Source organism: Aotus nancymaae, unplaced genomic scaffold (genome assembly GCF_030222135.1).
Source record: "Aotus nancymaae isolate 86718 unplaced genomic scaffold, 86718_ANA_hifiasm-v0.15.2.pri h1tg000067l, whole genome shotgun sequence".
NCBI lineage: Eukaryota > Metazoa > Chordata > Mammalia > Primates > Aotidae > Aotus > Aotus nancymaae.
The window spans coordinates 7486584-7502900 of record NW_026988482.1 but is presented as its reverse complement, the minus strand read 5'-3'; the positions used below and the strand labels follow the sequence as shown (position 1 = coordinate 7502900).

The 16317-nt window shown below is 46.4% G+C and overlaps 1 protein-coding gene across 7 annotated transcripts in view; it reads left to right on the top strand.

The window, feature by feature from the left end:
- DGKG (diacylglycerol kinase gamma) overlaps positions 1 to 16317 on the top strand; it is a 213134-nt gene that overhangs the window by 150733 nt on the left and 46084 nt on the right. The window lies entirely within an intron of this gene.

Below are 16317 nucleotides of genomic sequence, written 5' to 3'. Positions count from 1 at the left end.
TGCCTCACGGAATCTGCAAAGCAGCCCTAAGTGGCAGGTGTCATAAACACCTTTCCAGAGAAGGGGGACAGAGGCTGAGAGAAGGTAAGAAGCTCACCTGAGGTCCATAACCTACGAGCGATCAGGTCAGGTTTCAAGTCTAGGTCTGCCAGATACCCGAGAGTCTCGGGGCAGTACTGCACTTGAGCAGCTCGGTCTAGAGCAGACACTGTCAACCAGGTTTGGGCGTGTCCAATCTCCTGATCATTCACAGGCTTTATTTTGACATTTCAGATAATGTTAAAAGCAGGGATTAAATTTTTCCATTTATCAAAAAGGGAGCATAAAAAAATATTGCAAATGTTCGCCCTAGGTACTTCCTCTATAAGATCACAAAGGCGGGCCTGTGAACGTGAGTGCTGTACCTGACAACTGGGTGCTCCATAAATCGCTGTGGGCTCTAATTAAGAAGCCAGCATGTTGGTGGGGTGTGGTGGCTCCCGCCTGTAATCCTAGCACTTTGGGAGCCTGAGGGGGGTGGATCACCAGAGATCAGGAGTTCAAGACCAGCCTGGCCAACACGGTGAAACCTCGTCTCTACTAAAAATACAAAATTAGCCAGGTGTGGTGGTGCATGCCTGTAATCCCAGCTACTTGGGAGGCTGAGGCAGGAGAATCACTTGAAACCAGGAGAAGATTGCAGTGAACAGAAACCGTGTCATTGCATTCCATCCTGGGAAACAGAGCGAGACTCTCTCTCAAAAAAAAAAAAAAATAGAAGAAGCAGGCATGTCACCCACACCCCCACCCTCACCATCCCTGGTCTAAGGTGGTCTCTCAGGGTGCTCCCTGACATCTCTTCCCTTCCAGAGGCTCTTAATATTCATTCTAACCTGATTTCACCTGATTAAACAGGTGGGGGGCGAGGGAGGCACACAGTCACCTCCCCCACCCCAGGCCCAGAGTAACCTTGCAGAGGTTTTTGAATGGGATCATAGGTAGAGCAAACCAGATGGGTTTCAACTCAAGCACTTATTTCACATTTTGTAGGGATGTTTTAATTTAAAAATAAGAACTTCCAAAATTCCTTGATATTTAATCCAATCTTTAAAACAATATTCACAAGGGAAGGCCAGCCAGCTCCAGTAACACGAACTAACATAAACTTTGATGGAGGGGAAGTTAATCCAAATCTGGAAACTGCTTAAAAAAAAAAAAAAAAAAAAATCTGGTTATCCAGTATATTTTGGGAATCTCTGCACATCAGTTACTCCTTTTAATTGAGGATTTTTTTAATACAGAAAAGTCTTGAGATAGTATATCAAATACTCCCAATTCTCCCTCACTCAGAATTGATATTGTCATTAATTTTGTCTTATTTCCTTCAACTACTTTTCTGTTTTGTTTTGCTTCGTTTTTTGAGATGGAGTTACGATTTGTCATCCTGGCTGGAGTGCAGTGGCACTATCTTAGCTCACTGAAACCCCTGCCTCCCGGGTTCAAGTAATCCTCCTGCCTCAGCCTCCCAAGTAGCTGGGATTACAGGCACCCACCACCACACCCAGTTAATTTTTGTATTTTTAGTAGATACAGGGTTTTGCCATGTTGGCCAGGCTGGTCTTGAACTCCTCACCTCAGGTGATCCACCCACCTTGGCCTCCCAAAGTGCTGGGATTACAGGCGTGAGCCACCGCACCCAGCACCTTCAACTATTTTTCAATAGAAGTAATAAAATATTATAGATAAAGCTGAAGCCCCCAGTCTCTTCACACTCCGAACTTGCCTTTTCACTCAACTTTATGTTCTCGAGATCACTCTGTGTTAGTGCTGTGGGTTTTTTTGTTTTTGTTTTTGCTTTTTTTTGAGACATAGTTTCACTCTTGTTGCCCAGGCTGGAGTGCAATGGCACAATCTCAGCTCACCGCAACCTCCACCTTCTGGATTCAAGGGATTCCTCCTCCTCAGCCTCCCTAGTAGCTGGGATTACAGGCACCCGCCACCACGCCCAGTTAACTTCTGTATTTTTAGTAGAGATGGGGTTTCGCCATGTTGGCCAGGCTGGTCTCAAACTCCTGACCTCAAGTGATCCACCTGCCTGGGTCTTCCAAAGTGCTGGGATTACAGGCATGAGCCACCGTGCCTGGCCAGTGCCATTATTTTTAAAAGAGAGACTAAGTTCACCCAAACCAGTAAGGGCAGAAGAGAACTCACAGCTCTTAAGCTCCAACTCTGGGCATTCTCTACTCTGTCTTAGTATCCACCTGCAGTGCTGCCCTCTCTTAACTCAGAGAGAAAGAGGTCTTCAAGCCTTGGTCTCCTGGCATGATCTGAACCTTCTTCTCAGCTCGCATAGGTAGAGCCTTTCCCTGGAGTAAGGAAAGTGGGAGCTGGCTGACAGGCAGCCTGTCCATGCAGCCACAGTGGAAGAAATGGAAACACGCATGGGGAAGGGAACGTCCAGAAGAGCATTAGAAGTGATTTTGAGTTCTTGGAAAATAAGAAGGGCAACCTGATTGCACATCAAATCTTGGAGTCAAAAGTAAGGCTGGAACGGTCCTGAGAGAGGTCCTCTTTCTAGTTGATTCCTTTCCTCAACCCAGTCCAGCAGCTCCCTCATTCCAGCATCAGCTTCACTGTGAGACCACCCAAGGCAGCTCCTGCCACTTCCGGGTGCTGCTTCTTGCCCATCCACCCGTTCTCGCCACTTGGTTTCTTTCTGCTTCCTCCTATTCGCTTTCTTTCTGTTACTCGTAGTATGTGTGCTAACCTCTTTTCCTGATTACAAAGGTAATCCAATTCATGGTAGAACATTTTAAAATAGAGAGAGGGGCCAAACGAAAATAACCCCCAGTCCCACCAACCAGGAAGCAGCACTGTTACAACACTGGCCTCCTTTCAATCTTAGAAAAATCTTAGCTCTTGTTTCTTTAACATCAGGCCTCCTGAGGCCCTCTGTGATTCTTTGGCTTGTTAAATCTTCACTCATTTTTAAATGCAGCTCTGTCATCCCCATCTCTGTCTCTTTCTATCATGCACTGACTGTAAGTTTCCTTCACTGATGCTTAGAATTGTTCAGCTTACTAAGGAAAAATTGTTCTTGTCAACTTTCCCTTACAAAATTCCATTGTTCGCTTGCAGTTTCTGGCACATAAAACTTTCTCTCTTTCTTAAATGACCTCCTTTTTTTTTTTTATTTCTCGCTAATGTGTACCCTGTAGTTCACGTCAAGCCTCCATTCATTCATATGCTTTTATTTTCCTGTTCTTTTCCATTTCTTTTGTTCTTCGTGAATTGCTTTGATTTGCTTTTGTCTTCAGACTCCTGGCTATATCTACTTTGTGTCTTCCATGGACTTGGAAATAACTTTTAAAGATTAAATTTTATGCCTACATGTTCACAAAGTAGTTGTTGGGTGATATGCAGCATGTTTAATAGATGGGGCCCAAGAAAGTCTCAGAAGACCGAACTTGGGGGTCACATGATTCAGCATGTGGGATTAGAATGCCCTCTCACGACACATTTCTTTCTGGAAGATTCTTTCAGCACCTCTGTCCCAGCCCCAGGGAGCATAAATATACCACCAATGTCCCTTACTGAAATAATAACTTGTCCAGGAGTGGTGGCTCACGCCTGTAATCCCAACACTTTGGGAGGCCGAGGCAGGTGGATCACTTGAGGTTAGGAGTTCAAGACCGGCCTGGCCAAGATAGCGAAATCCTGTCTCTACTAAGAATACCAAAAAAATAGCCAGGCATGGTAGCGGGCACCTGTAATCCCAGCTACTCGAGAGGCTGAGGCACAGAATTACTTGAACCCGGGAGGCGAAGGTACACTGAGCCAAGATCAAGCCACTGCACTACAGCCCGGGCGACAGAGCGAGAATCCAGCTCAAAATAATAATAATAATAATAACTTTCCCCAAGCAATGTCTACCAAACAAATGCATCTTTTAAGTAGCAATAAACTATGAGGCCCCATCAGTAGGAAATGATGTAGACTATTTAGAATATTCAGAGGAATTCATGATCTTCATCACCACAGTCGGGAGATTTGGGAACCTCAGGGAAAAGAAACATTACAATCCTTTTCTTATTCTACAGTCACAGGTTATTAAACACAAATGTGTCTTGTTGGCTATAGTAGATATGTCTTTGTTTTTCTAACTTGTGAGGTCATAAACTTGCTAATCTTAGTCTTCACTAGAAGAGGAATTAAGAAGGTAGAAGAATTGAATCTTTGAAGAAGGTCACAGAATCTACAAGGGATTGAATAAATACCACTGTGTACACACACGTGTTATATCTCAAGTCCATTAGGATCAGCAAATGAATAGCAATAGCAGCAGCATACTGAGTACTTACCACGTGGTAAGCCCTATCGTATTTCATCTTTATAACAGCTCTGCATGACCCTGTATTATTCTCATTATTTACCCAAGGAAACTGCATCTCATAAAATAAGTGCGGACTCCCAAGATCAGATGACTTTAAAGCCTCGATCTGTGATCCCAGGCCCACATGCCCTTCACGGTGCCACGGGCCCTGCAGTAGGAGATGACCTCTGCATTACCCTCCTGCTTTTAGAAGAGTCATGTGTCCATTTAGTTGATAAAGGGGCTCCCATTCAGGACTTGGCCTATCAGCCAGTCAGCTTTCTGAAGCAGGAACTTTATCTTATTCATTCTATACCCCTGGACTTAGCACAATACCTAAAATGAAGTAATTCCTCATTAGTTGTTTGTTGATTGTAAAATTGAAACACGAGTAGAAAATTCCATAATTGGGCTGGGCATGGTGGCTCATGCCTGTAATCGCAGCACTTTGGGAGGCCTAAGTGGGTGAATCACCTGAGGTCGGGAGTTCGAGACCAGCCTGACCAACACGGAGAAACCCCATTTTTACTAAAAATACAAAATTAGCCGGATATAGTGCCGCATGCCTGCAATCCCAGCTACTCGGGAGGCTGAGGCAGGAGAATCACTTGAACCCGGGAGGCAGAGGATGCGGTGAGCCAAGATCAGGCCATTGCACTCCAGCCTGGGTGACACAGTGAAACTCCCTCGTCTCAAAAAAAAAAAAAAGAAAAGAAAATTCCGTAATAGGTTCGAACACTAGAAATGATCATTTGACCAGCCTCAAGTCACACCTTTTTATTGGAAGCTACCAGAAAAAGGGGCCCACCTTGCAACATTTGTAACACAAAGGGGAAGATGGCTGGCACTCTGGCCTTCTAACTGTGTAGTGAGAGAGAGGACCTCCCACACCCATCTCCGAGCTATTGGTGGTATCTTTGATAGTAGCAGAGGGTTAGGGACAACTGTGAACCAGAACAGGAAATGCCAACATTCTCCCACCTCTTTCCCACCTAACAGTTAAGACAGTGAGTGGGCAGTCCCATGTGGCAGTGAGGGTGCCAGGTGGCTGTAGGGTAGGAGTGACCCTGCAGGGCAGAAAGGGTCTCCATTCTGAGTCCCCTCTCATGGCTCAGAAGCCTACCTGCCCCTGATCCCTGCTGGTCCTCAGGCCATCAAGCCCCGCTTTGTCAGCAGGAAAGTGTGATCTCTCCAAAAGCCCCATCCACCCCAGGTCGGTCTCGGCTTCCCAGACAGACAGCAAAGCCCATTCATCTCCATCCAGAGCAAGAATGCCTTAACCCACCAGTTAAAAAAAAAAAAAAAACTACTGGGGTGGGTGGAGCAGCGGATAGGAAACAGCTTTGCCTTCTGTCCAGCTCTGAGGCAACCCATCCCTGTGAACTCTGAGAAACAGCAGTTTTGTTTTGGAAACTGGCACCCAGTGCCGGCTCACTCCTGGAAATGAATTTGGGCACCCCCACCCCCAGCTGCAATATTCTACTTCCAGTCTGCCTGCCAACACCCCCTTCCAGCTGCCCCTCTCAAAGGCACCATTGTGCCCGCCTGGCACAGCAACAGAGGAGGGCTAAAGAGGAAGAGAACATGTTCTGCCCATGGGATGTTCTTAAGCAGGTTGTGTGTACATGGCTTCAATGCCGCATTCCTTGAGCCCACACAGACCCGCCAGAACTCCATCATCCCTGTCACAGATGGCAGCCACTTTCCAGTCTAACTGGCCCACCTCGACTCACTGTCAGAGAACTCAGAGCACCCAGCAGGGTGGACAAGGCTGGGTGGAAGTGGGGGTTCAGGATGGCACCCTTCCAGCTCAGCGCACACTAGCCTGCCAAAACAAAGCTGAACGTAGATGTGGAATTTTGGAACTGGAAGGGGATTTAGTCCACTTGCTACTCCACAAAAGACTCATCCCAGCACATTCTGGTAAGTGGGACCCCAGCCTCCTCCTGAATACTCCAAAGATAGGAAGTTGGCCATTTTTCAAGAAGCCTGCTGTGTTACTGGACAGCTCTGATTTTCAGCAAGTTCCTCCTGGTGTTGAACAAGGATCGTGTGTCCCATTCTTTGTCATCTTCTTCCCTAGACAGCACTTAGCACAATGCTTGGAACAAAATAGGTGCACAATAAGTGTTTATGGGTCGCATGACTGAATTCCCCATTGACTGGGCCCATATTCACCCTCTGGGGGCACAGAGAACATCCGCCTCACTCCTCCACGTGACTGCCTTTCACAGGGCTGGAGATGTATCTTCATGGTGTCTCCTCTTCATCTTCACTGAGCTAAACAGCCCAGTTCCTTAGATGACCTGATTCATAAATATCCTGGACCACTCTTCTCTTGATACACTCCATTTTTTTCAGGGTCTGCCTTAAACTGAAAAATCAAATTCCTGTGTCTATAATACTCCAAATGTGGTCTCATAGGTAACAAAGCATCGGGTGCGTGCACTCTCGTAAATTGGACTGACTTCTTGATCTCCTCACTTGCATCTCATGCAGGAAACCTTCAAGTTCATGAGGACTACCACGAATCTTGACAAATCTGGAAAGACGGTCCTTCCTTAATGTCACTGAGTCAATGTTTCCTCATCTGTAAAAATGGGAATACATGGCTGGGCACAGTGGCTCAAGCCTGTAATTCCAGCACTTTGGGAGCCCAAGGCAGGCAGATCGCCTGAGGTCAGGTGTTTGAGACCAGCCTGAAAAACATGGTGAAACCCCCGTCTCTAGTAAGAATACAAAAATTAGCCAGGTGTGGTGGTGCGCACCTGTAATCCCAGCTACTCAAGAGGCTGAGGCAGGAGAATCGCTTGAACCCAGGAGGCAGAGGTTGCAGTGAACCGCAACCACTGCACTCCAGCCTGGGTGACAGAGCAAGACTCCGTCAAAAAAAAAAAAAAAAAAAAAAAACCATGGGAATGCAAATACTGATATTGTAGGGTTGTGAAGATAAGACATAAAATATATGAAGTGCTGGTTCATAACAGTTACTCAATAAATGCAATATATTAATAATATATAACATATGTGTGGATTAGTATCATTATCTAACTGCCCACAATAGACATCAGCTCCTACAGTGATACACCGGCCCCTCGGAATGCAGGAGAAGCCACTGTTCTGTAAGAGTGACTGTGGGCCAGGCCAGTTTGCGTATGAGGATAGCACTGGACCTTCTCTCCAATAATGCTGTCGCCACTCATCAGTGCCACTCAGTACATCACCTTTTCTTCCCTTCTGAACCACATCAGGTTATTGACACTAAAAACATTCTCTCTAGTTTTTCTCTAGGGAACACAGATATTGTTGTTTGCCCTGTTTTTCTTTCACTCCCGATAGGTTTCTCTATTATGGCTATAGGCCCTGCAGATATGCAGATAACTACTTCCTTTTCTGTCCCATCGCCTCCAGCCAGCGCTGCACTAGTGCAAGCTGTATATCTCTTCCCAACTTGCTTTTCAGTGATGTCATCATAGTCACTTGAAATTGGCCATAGTAGGAATATTTACACCACCGTGGAACACAATAACAAGGGCTATTTTTTCTCCTGGGGAGTCTGCTGTTGAGCATTTAACAGCACACCATCGCCTCTAGTATTGACCCACTGGGAGTACCTTGAGGACAGGGACTATGTCCCATTTCTGCTCCATCCCTAGAGTCTAGCACACAATAAGTAGGTTCTCATCATTCTTGATGGATCTGTGAGTACTCCTGTCTTCTGCCTCTTAACGTCTCTCTCATATAAAACAGGCCTCATGTGCCCTATTCTGGTTACCGAGGCAGGTGTTCAGGTATGCATTTCTTTCAGCTGGGATCAGAGGACCACTTGATGAAGACTTGGATTAACCTTCCGTACCTCTCCCTACCCTGGAAGCTTGGTCCATTTTATTTGTTCACTAGATTCATCCAGAGAGGTTGGGGGAAACTCATCTGGAAGCCAAGAAACCCCATACAAGTTTCTTCAAAGAACACCTGGGTTTCCATTTTAGGATTTCTGCACACAGTCTTTCTTTCAATTCACAAATAGTTATATTGGACACCTGATCTGAGGAAGACATGCCCGGAACTATGAAGAACACAGAGCTGTCAGATATGGTCCTCACCTTCCATGAGTTTAAACTCTCCTGGGTGACAGGCAAATATGCAAAATCCATGGCAGAATATACATGGAATATATATTCTTATATGGAATTCTTATACGGAATGTACATGGACATCCCATCTAAAAGGTGAAAAGAAGGCAGTGAAATTCAGAGAAGGGGAAGATTCATTTATAGCAAGAGCATTGGGGAGAGCCTCATACCGTAATCACATCCTTTTAGATCTCATCTTCCCTCTCCAGCCCATGTGCCACCAAACCACATGGTGACTCTGACTCTGTTCCCTCACTACCACCATCCGACTCACCCCAGAGTCCCTGGTTAAGCCCTATCTCTTCCAGGAGAGAGCTCTGTCAGCTGGGAAGGCCCCTTACCAACTTTAGGCCTCACTGTTCTCATTTTGGTAATTAGGAATGATCTCTAATGTTCCATGCTGCTTTACCATTCTAAGAGTCTGTGCTTCAGCCCTCATCTAGTAGCCAAAATTCCTCTTTATAAAGTCACTCATGGCTTCTTGGTTGTCCGTCCAAACAACCACAGGTCTAATTCTGGATCAGCTCACTCTAATTAGCTGTGTAACTTTGAGCCCTTCCTTTAACATCTTTAGCCTCAGTTTTCTCAACTATAAAATGAGATATCTGGACTGGGTGACCCTTCAATCCCTTCAGGTCTTTGATTCCATGATAGTACAGATGCAGAGAAGAGAAAAAGAGAGGTCGGGCACGGTGGCTCACATCTATAATCCTACCACTTTGGGAGGCCAAGGTGGGTGGATCACCTGAGGTCAGGAGTTTGAGACAGCCTGACCAACATGGTGAAACCCCATCTCTACTAAAAATACAAAAAATTAGCCAGGCATGGTGGCGGGCGCTTGTAGTCCCAGCTGCTTGGGAGGCTGAGGCAGGAGAATCACTTGAACCTGTGAGGTGGAGGCTGCAGTGAGCCGAGACTGCGCCACTGCCCTGCACTGCACTCCAGCCTGGGCAAATGAGTGAGACTCGATCTCAAAAAAAAAAAAAAAAAAAAAAAAAGAAAAGAGATCCTTTTAAGAGACTATCTGGGAAATAATTCATGGAGAAAATGGTATCTGTAGAGATTTGGAAGAAAGGTACAGGGAGGGTACTAGGGTGTCCTCAAGCGTATCCTACCATCAGGGGACTATAGTAATGGGTCTGGACAAGAACTGTATAATGGAAGGTGTGGGCTGACAACACCTGAATCCACTGATCAGTCTAAACATCACAAAAAAGAGACAATCAAATTATGTGCTTTCTAATGAGATGCAATGGGAAATATACAGCCCCATTAATAATTTGCCAAAAAGCCAACCCTAAATCTAGTCAAGCCTCTAGATCTAAAAATACCAACTTAATGAAAATACAAAGGATAGACTATGTTTAAAAGACACTCCAGAGATGCCGTCAGCAAAATCCAGAATCTGCAACACTAAGCCTTACTACTCAAATGAGGTCCACAGACCTGCAGCATCAGCATCACCAAGGAGGAGCCCAGAAATGCAGCCACACCCAGACCCCTGAATCAGAATCTGCATTTTAATAAGACCCTGGAGTGATTAGCATGCACATTAAAGTTTGAGAAGCACTGTTCTAAAGACAAATGACCCATTTCTTCACTAAATAAAAGACAAGAACAGGGAGTTTATAGATCAAAAGAAACCTAATAGGTATATCAACAAATGCAATGTGAAGACTTTTCAAGCAAGCTAACAAAAAAACTGATACTGTCAAGGAATTTGAACAATTACTGGATACTTACTAAAGAAGTTTTTGAGTAGCAATAGTATTGAGGTAATTCTTTTTTTTTTTTTTTTTTTTTTTTAGTTCTTAAAGATACATAGCCAAGTATTTACGGATAAAATGATAGAATTTCAAGAATTTACTATACGTAGTTCAGTCTGGAGGTGATAAAGTGAACTGGGGTAGAGTTAAAACATGATTAGGGGCCAGTTGCTAGAGGTGTTAATTAACTGGACTGGTTTTGGGGTACATGGAGGTTTATGATTCTCTCTACTTTCCCTACATGTTTGGAAATACCCATAATTTTTTAAAATTACACTTTAAGTTCTGCGGTGCATGTGCAGAACTTGCAGGTTTGTTACATAGGTATACATGTGCCATGGTGGTTTGCTGCATCCATCCCCCCATCATCTACATTAGGTATTTCTCCTAATGGTATCCCTCCCCTAGCCTCCCGCCCCGACAGGCCCCGATGTGTGATGTTCCCCTCCCTGTGTCCATGTGTTCTCATCATTCAACACCCACTTATGAGTGAGAACATGCGGTGTTTGGTTTTCTGTTCTTGTGTCAGTTTGCTGATAATGATGGGACATGCATGAAGCTGGAAAGCACAGTTTTTTTTTGTTTTTTTTTTTTAAAGAAAGACCAAGAAGGGTCGTGGAAGATGGGAGGGACAATACCTCAGTGGCAGAGTACCCAAGAAAGAGAAAATTTCCAGCCGAAAGGGGACACAGGCCTCCGGAGCTACCGAGGCCTGGCTGCCACCTCCGGTCTGGCCTGGTGGAGGTCACTCCCGAGAGCAGACACAGCCCGTGTGGCAGACTTATAAAGAGAACCATCTGCGTCCAGACCAAATTGGTGGCACGGTGAATTGAGGTTAGAAGAAGGGGGAATTTCCTAGTTGCTAAAAACTGAAACAGGTCATCAAATAAATTGTGGAATCTCCTTCCCTGAGGCCCTTCAGAAATAGGATCGACAGGGCTGGAGTGGTGGGGCCCCCGCCCACCGCCTTTTTGAGGTCGCAGCGCAGGCCGGCAGGAGGGGTTGGAAACGCCCGCACCGCCTGGGAAGCTTCGGTGCCCCGGGTCCCTCTTGGCTGGGGCAGAGAAGTCGGCGGCCTCTGCCTAGAATTCTGAGATTGGAGGGGTCGAGACATCAGGGCGGGGGTTGGGAAGGAATACGGGTTCCCAGTGCGTTTCATTTGCACATAAATGCACTTTGCCTCCTGATGCAGACTCTGTTACCTGTGCACCGGCCTTCCACCAAACCGACCCGTCACCCTAAGCTAAGGAAGAAACCAGAACTGGGGGGACCGTCCTCCCAAGGGGGACACCGTTGCACGTGGCCGGCCCGCGCTCAGACTCCCGCGCTGCTTCCACTCCAGACGTCGGGCGCCGGTCCGCGGGCGCACCCGGGAGCACGATTTCATGGGGTGCGCGCTCGCTGGTCGGGCCCGGAGCTCTCTGTTTCAGCCACACTCCAGGCTACACGTCCCTGGCTCCGCCCGGCGCAGCCTCTGTTCGGAGGGGAGCCGGCTAGCCGGGGCCTGGGTTATAGGGATGGCTAACCGTGCGCGCGGGACCGCCGCCCTCCTTCGCGCCACGCCGGGGCCGCGCGGGCCGGGGCTGGGGGAGGGGGGCCCGATGACGTCATGGAGCAGTTGGAGAATGTAGCTCAGGAACCCGCCTGGGATCGGGCCCCAGGGTGGGTGTTCCATTTAGGCCGACAGTGTCCCGGGCTCGGCTCCACTTTCCCAGACGGCACGGCTGCCTTCCACCTGTCCAGAGCGGGCCTGGGGTTCGGAAGGAAATCAGAATACGATCGCGAGGCCAGGAACTCTGCAGAATGGGCACGCAGGCGAGCGCTGCCAAGGCGCGTACCAGCCTGGGTCGGGCCAAGAGGCCATTCAAATACTTCCAGCAAAGCTTCAGGTAGCGGGAGTGACTTCAGGTTGGGGAACCTGTGATGATAATGCAGACAGTTACAGAATGCTACTGCCTTCCAGAAACCAACCAACTCCTTAAGGCAGATGTTACTCCCCCATCCTCCATTTTACAGATGACAAATTAAACCTCAGAGGGGGTAAGGAAGCGACCCGGAATCACACCGCTGGCAAGTGAAAGAGCCAAGATTTAAACCCATGTCTGTCTCCAAGCCCAGGCAGGCACGTTCTTTCCAAGACGCTACACTGCCTCTCACTTTCCAAGTAGCTGCATTCCAAAAGGAGAGGACATCAGGTCCAGCAGACCCCAGGCTTTTCCTACCTCCTCCACTTGCCCTATCTACATGGGACTCACTGCAGTCATAGGGGAAGAGACAGCCTAGAAAGCAGAGTGAGGACTGTCTGCTCTTCCGGGAAGAGGTAAACGTTTACCAAGGTAATAGCAAACACACTTAGCTGGCTACGGATAGAGATGGAGGGGACAGAGTACACTTAAAACTGCAGTATGCAAGAAAAGTGACTGTGGAATACTAGGCAGGACTGTGCTGGTGATGTCCTTTTTTTAAAAAACAACCTGGCGCAGAGGCAAGATATAATAATATTAATATCCAACATTGATGTGCCAGGCATTGCTCTAAGCACGGCATAAGATAGAGCAGTAGTGGGAGATCTCAATTATTCAAACAGCTGGAAGTTTAATTTTGCTATCAGTCTAGCATCAGCAAAAATCCCGATTTGCCTCACTGACTCATCTCCAGTGTAGATCTGGCATCTGCCTTCCTGGGTTTGCATCCTGGCTCTGCCATCTTGTAGAGCGGGAAGCTATGGAGCCTTGAGCAAGCATCTTAGCCCCTAAGATGCCCTGTCAGTTGGGGGTAGTAATGCTGCCTCCCTCATCCTGTTCATGTGACGATCCCAAGAGATAATGTGGGTGAATCCTAGCACAGTGCTCTAGGAAGCTCTCACCAAGCATGAGTTGCTAATATTATTATTATTCCTGCTCAGAAGGCAAAGGGATGTTTTCACCAACAGTGAATACATTGAGATGATGTGGAAGCGACCGCTTCACCTAGAGGGTGATAAGGAGAAAAGTGTGACCCAATGGACTCTAGCCTAAATCCCTAATTAGGAATATGCATATGAAGGACAGGAGGGTGGAAGACATTCCAAAATAAATTTCTAAAGAGTCATGAATCACATTGAAAAGAAAAGAAAAAGGAGTTAGTTTCTGTTTTTCAGTCAGTGTGACAGCAACAGAGAGTGCTAGCTGAGCCCATGCTTTCAGGGAGCTGTACACACACACGCAAAGGCACAGCCTGGGCACACAACCAGATAGGGATACACAAAAGCAACTCAGACCTGTGAGCCTGGCTCCAGGCTAACTGAAGGCCAAGCTGAATGCTAGACAACGTTTGAAGCAAAAAAGAACATAGAAAGCATAGCTCAATAGGACTTTGCCATTCCTGAAGAGTTTTCATCTTTTCCAAAGAGAGTGGCCTCAAAGTAAATACGGAAGAAAAGATGCCAGAGGTAGTTACTAGAGCCCAGAGTAGATCAATGGAGAACTAACTGGCTTTGAAAAATACACGTTTGAATCCAAGTTGCTGGACAAGCCTATATATGTCATTCAGGGGCCACTTCGACAAATCCAGAAAACAGAGTAAGTCGTAGCCAATAAGAGGTAGACAAATGTCGCTCCTGTGTCCAAAAAATAAGAATAAGGTACATTTTGCAAACCACAGACTGATACACTTTATTCCGATCCCTGGCAAGATTCTAGAATAGATTGTTAACCAAGTATTCAGGCTTTCACACAGCTATTGGTGGCTTTTTTTTTTTTTTTGAGACAGAATCTCGCTCTGTCACCAGGCGCCAGGCTGGAGTGCAGTGGTGTAATCTCGGCTCGCTGCAACCTCTGTCTCCCGGATTCAAGCAGTTCTCCTGCCTCAGCCATCCGAGTAGCTGGGACTACAGGCGTGTGCCACCATGCCCAGCTAAAATTTGTATTTTAGTAGAGACAGGGTTTCACCATGTTTGCCAGGATGGTCTCAATCTCTTGACCTTGTGATCTGCCCGCCTTGGCCTCCCAAAGTGCTGGAATTGCAGGCATGAGAGATATTGGTGACTTAATATGAGTTCTCTTAGTCCTTTTCTGATAGAGGTTGTAGGGTGGTCATTTAGGAAATGCTGTTTGATCTCAGCACAATGTTTTATGTTTTCACGAAAAGAGCACAGGATTGAGGTCTGGAGACCTGGATACATATCTAGCTCCACCGTTAATAAGTTGGATGACCACAGGGAAGCTGCATCTTCCTTTATGTGCCTCTCATCTCTAAGGTTCCATCAGTATGTCTTATAATAAAAAGTAGAGCCAGGCACGGTGGTTCACATCTGTAATCCCAGCACTTTGGGAGGCCAAGGCAGGTGGATCACAAGGTCAGAAGTTCAAGACCAGCCTGACCAACGTGGTGAAATCCCTTCTCTACTAAAAATACAAAAATTAGCCAGGCATGGTGGCAAATGCCTGTAATTCCAGCTACTCAGGAGGCTGAGACGGGAGAATCGCTTGAACCTGGGAGGCAGAGGTTGCAGTGAGCCAAGATCACGCACCACTGCACTCCAGCCTGGGCTACAGAGTGAGACTCCATCTCAAAAAAAATAATAAAATTTAAAAAAAGGAGGCTGGGTGACAGTCCAGTTCAGAAGATGCACCTCCGATAGGGCAGCCATACCCCAGGGGAGGGAGGTTAATGCATAATGTCTGGTGTTAAACTGACCAAAGAGAGGGCTTGGTCACTGTTTTTTCCCTTTATGCTCACATATTAATGACTTAATCCCCAAATGATGGGAGTGCTGTGACAAAGGTCACAGAATGAAGACTGGAAGTAAGCTGGGTGGACTAGAGGAAACTTGGGCTGAAAGGCGATTAATGAACATAAATGTAAAGTTTTATATCTATTTTATTTCTTTAAATCTATGCCCGTTCGGAATGGGGAAGAGTTGAATGAGAAATAGATCGTGAGATGGTCTGGGTGCCGGAAATGACCACGCATTTAAACTGAAGTGATGCTACCATCTCGCAGCTAACGAAAGGGCCAGTGCAAGCTTGATCACATTGAACAACAAGGATGGCGATGATGGATAACGTGCTGAGCTCTTACATGAGCTTTGCACGTCATCTCGTTTCTGGGGCACGATAAAATTTCAGCCACAAGAAGTACTGGTGTGGTAGCCACCTGCCCCCATCAGATCCTGTCATTGGTGTTGTTTTTCAATGCTGGGTGCCCTGCCAAATAGGAGGGCAACAAACTAGAGTGTGTGCAGAACAGGGCAGCCAGGATGGGAAACATCTGAAAGCCAAGTCCCACAGGAGAGGATGAAGAGAGCTGACAGTCAGTCCAGAGGTGGCGCAACCTCGTAGTGTGAGAGGGAGGAGAAATAAAAGAAAAATAGAGCTGGGCTCTGACTGCCTGCCCTTAAGTCTGTGTACTTCCACTTGTAAGTTGTATAACTTTGGGCAAGTTACTTAACCTCCTCTGTGCCTCAGTTTCCTCAGTGTAAAAAGAGGATAGTCATAGTAACTAACTCATAGGATTATTATGAAGATAATAAATGAGATGTATATGAAATTGTATGTGGTAGATGGCCCTGCTTAATACACGTGCACAACGGTCATCATCATCATCATCATCACCACCATCTAGCTGGGGGCTGGCCCATGGAGGAGGAAGGAGGATCACTCTGTATGGGTTCAGAAGGGAGAACAGGACCAACCGGTAGAAACAAGAGTAGGAGAGAATCCAGACCGACATAAAGAGACTCTCAAATTATCAGAACTTCCCAATGAAAACATGAGTTCCCAGTTACCAGAGGTGCTCACTGTATTCCATCTTGTAGTTGGGGAAACAAGATAACGTAATTTAAGAACTGCAAAGAAATCAGGAGGTGAGTCACTGTGAACGGCAAGAAGCCTTCTAGTCCTCCTCTGATGGCAACAACACGTTTCTAGTCTCCCTCTATTGATAAGTCTCTGAAAGTTTGGGTTTGTATATAATCTCAAAGACAGTGGATTTTTATTTTCTCCATGAATGTGTTTGATTTTTTTCTTTCTCGCAATAAGCAAGATAAGGGCCATGTACTTTACAGTCAAATCCTCCCCAACTTTGA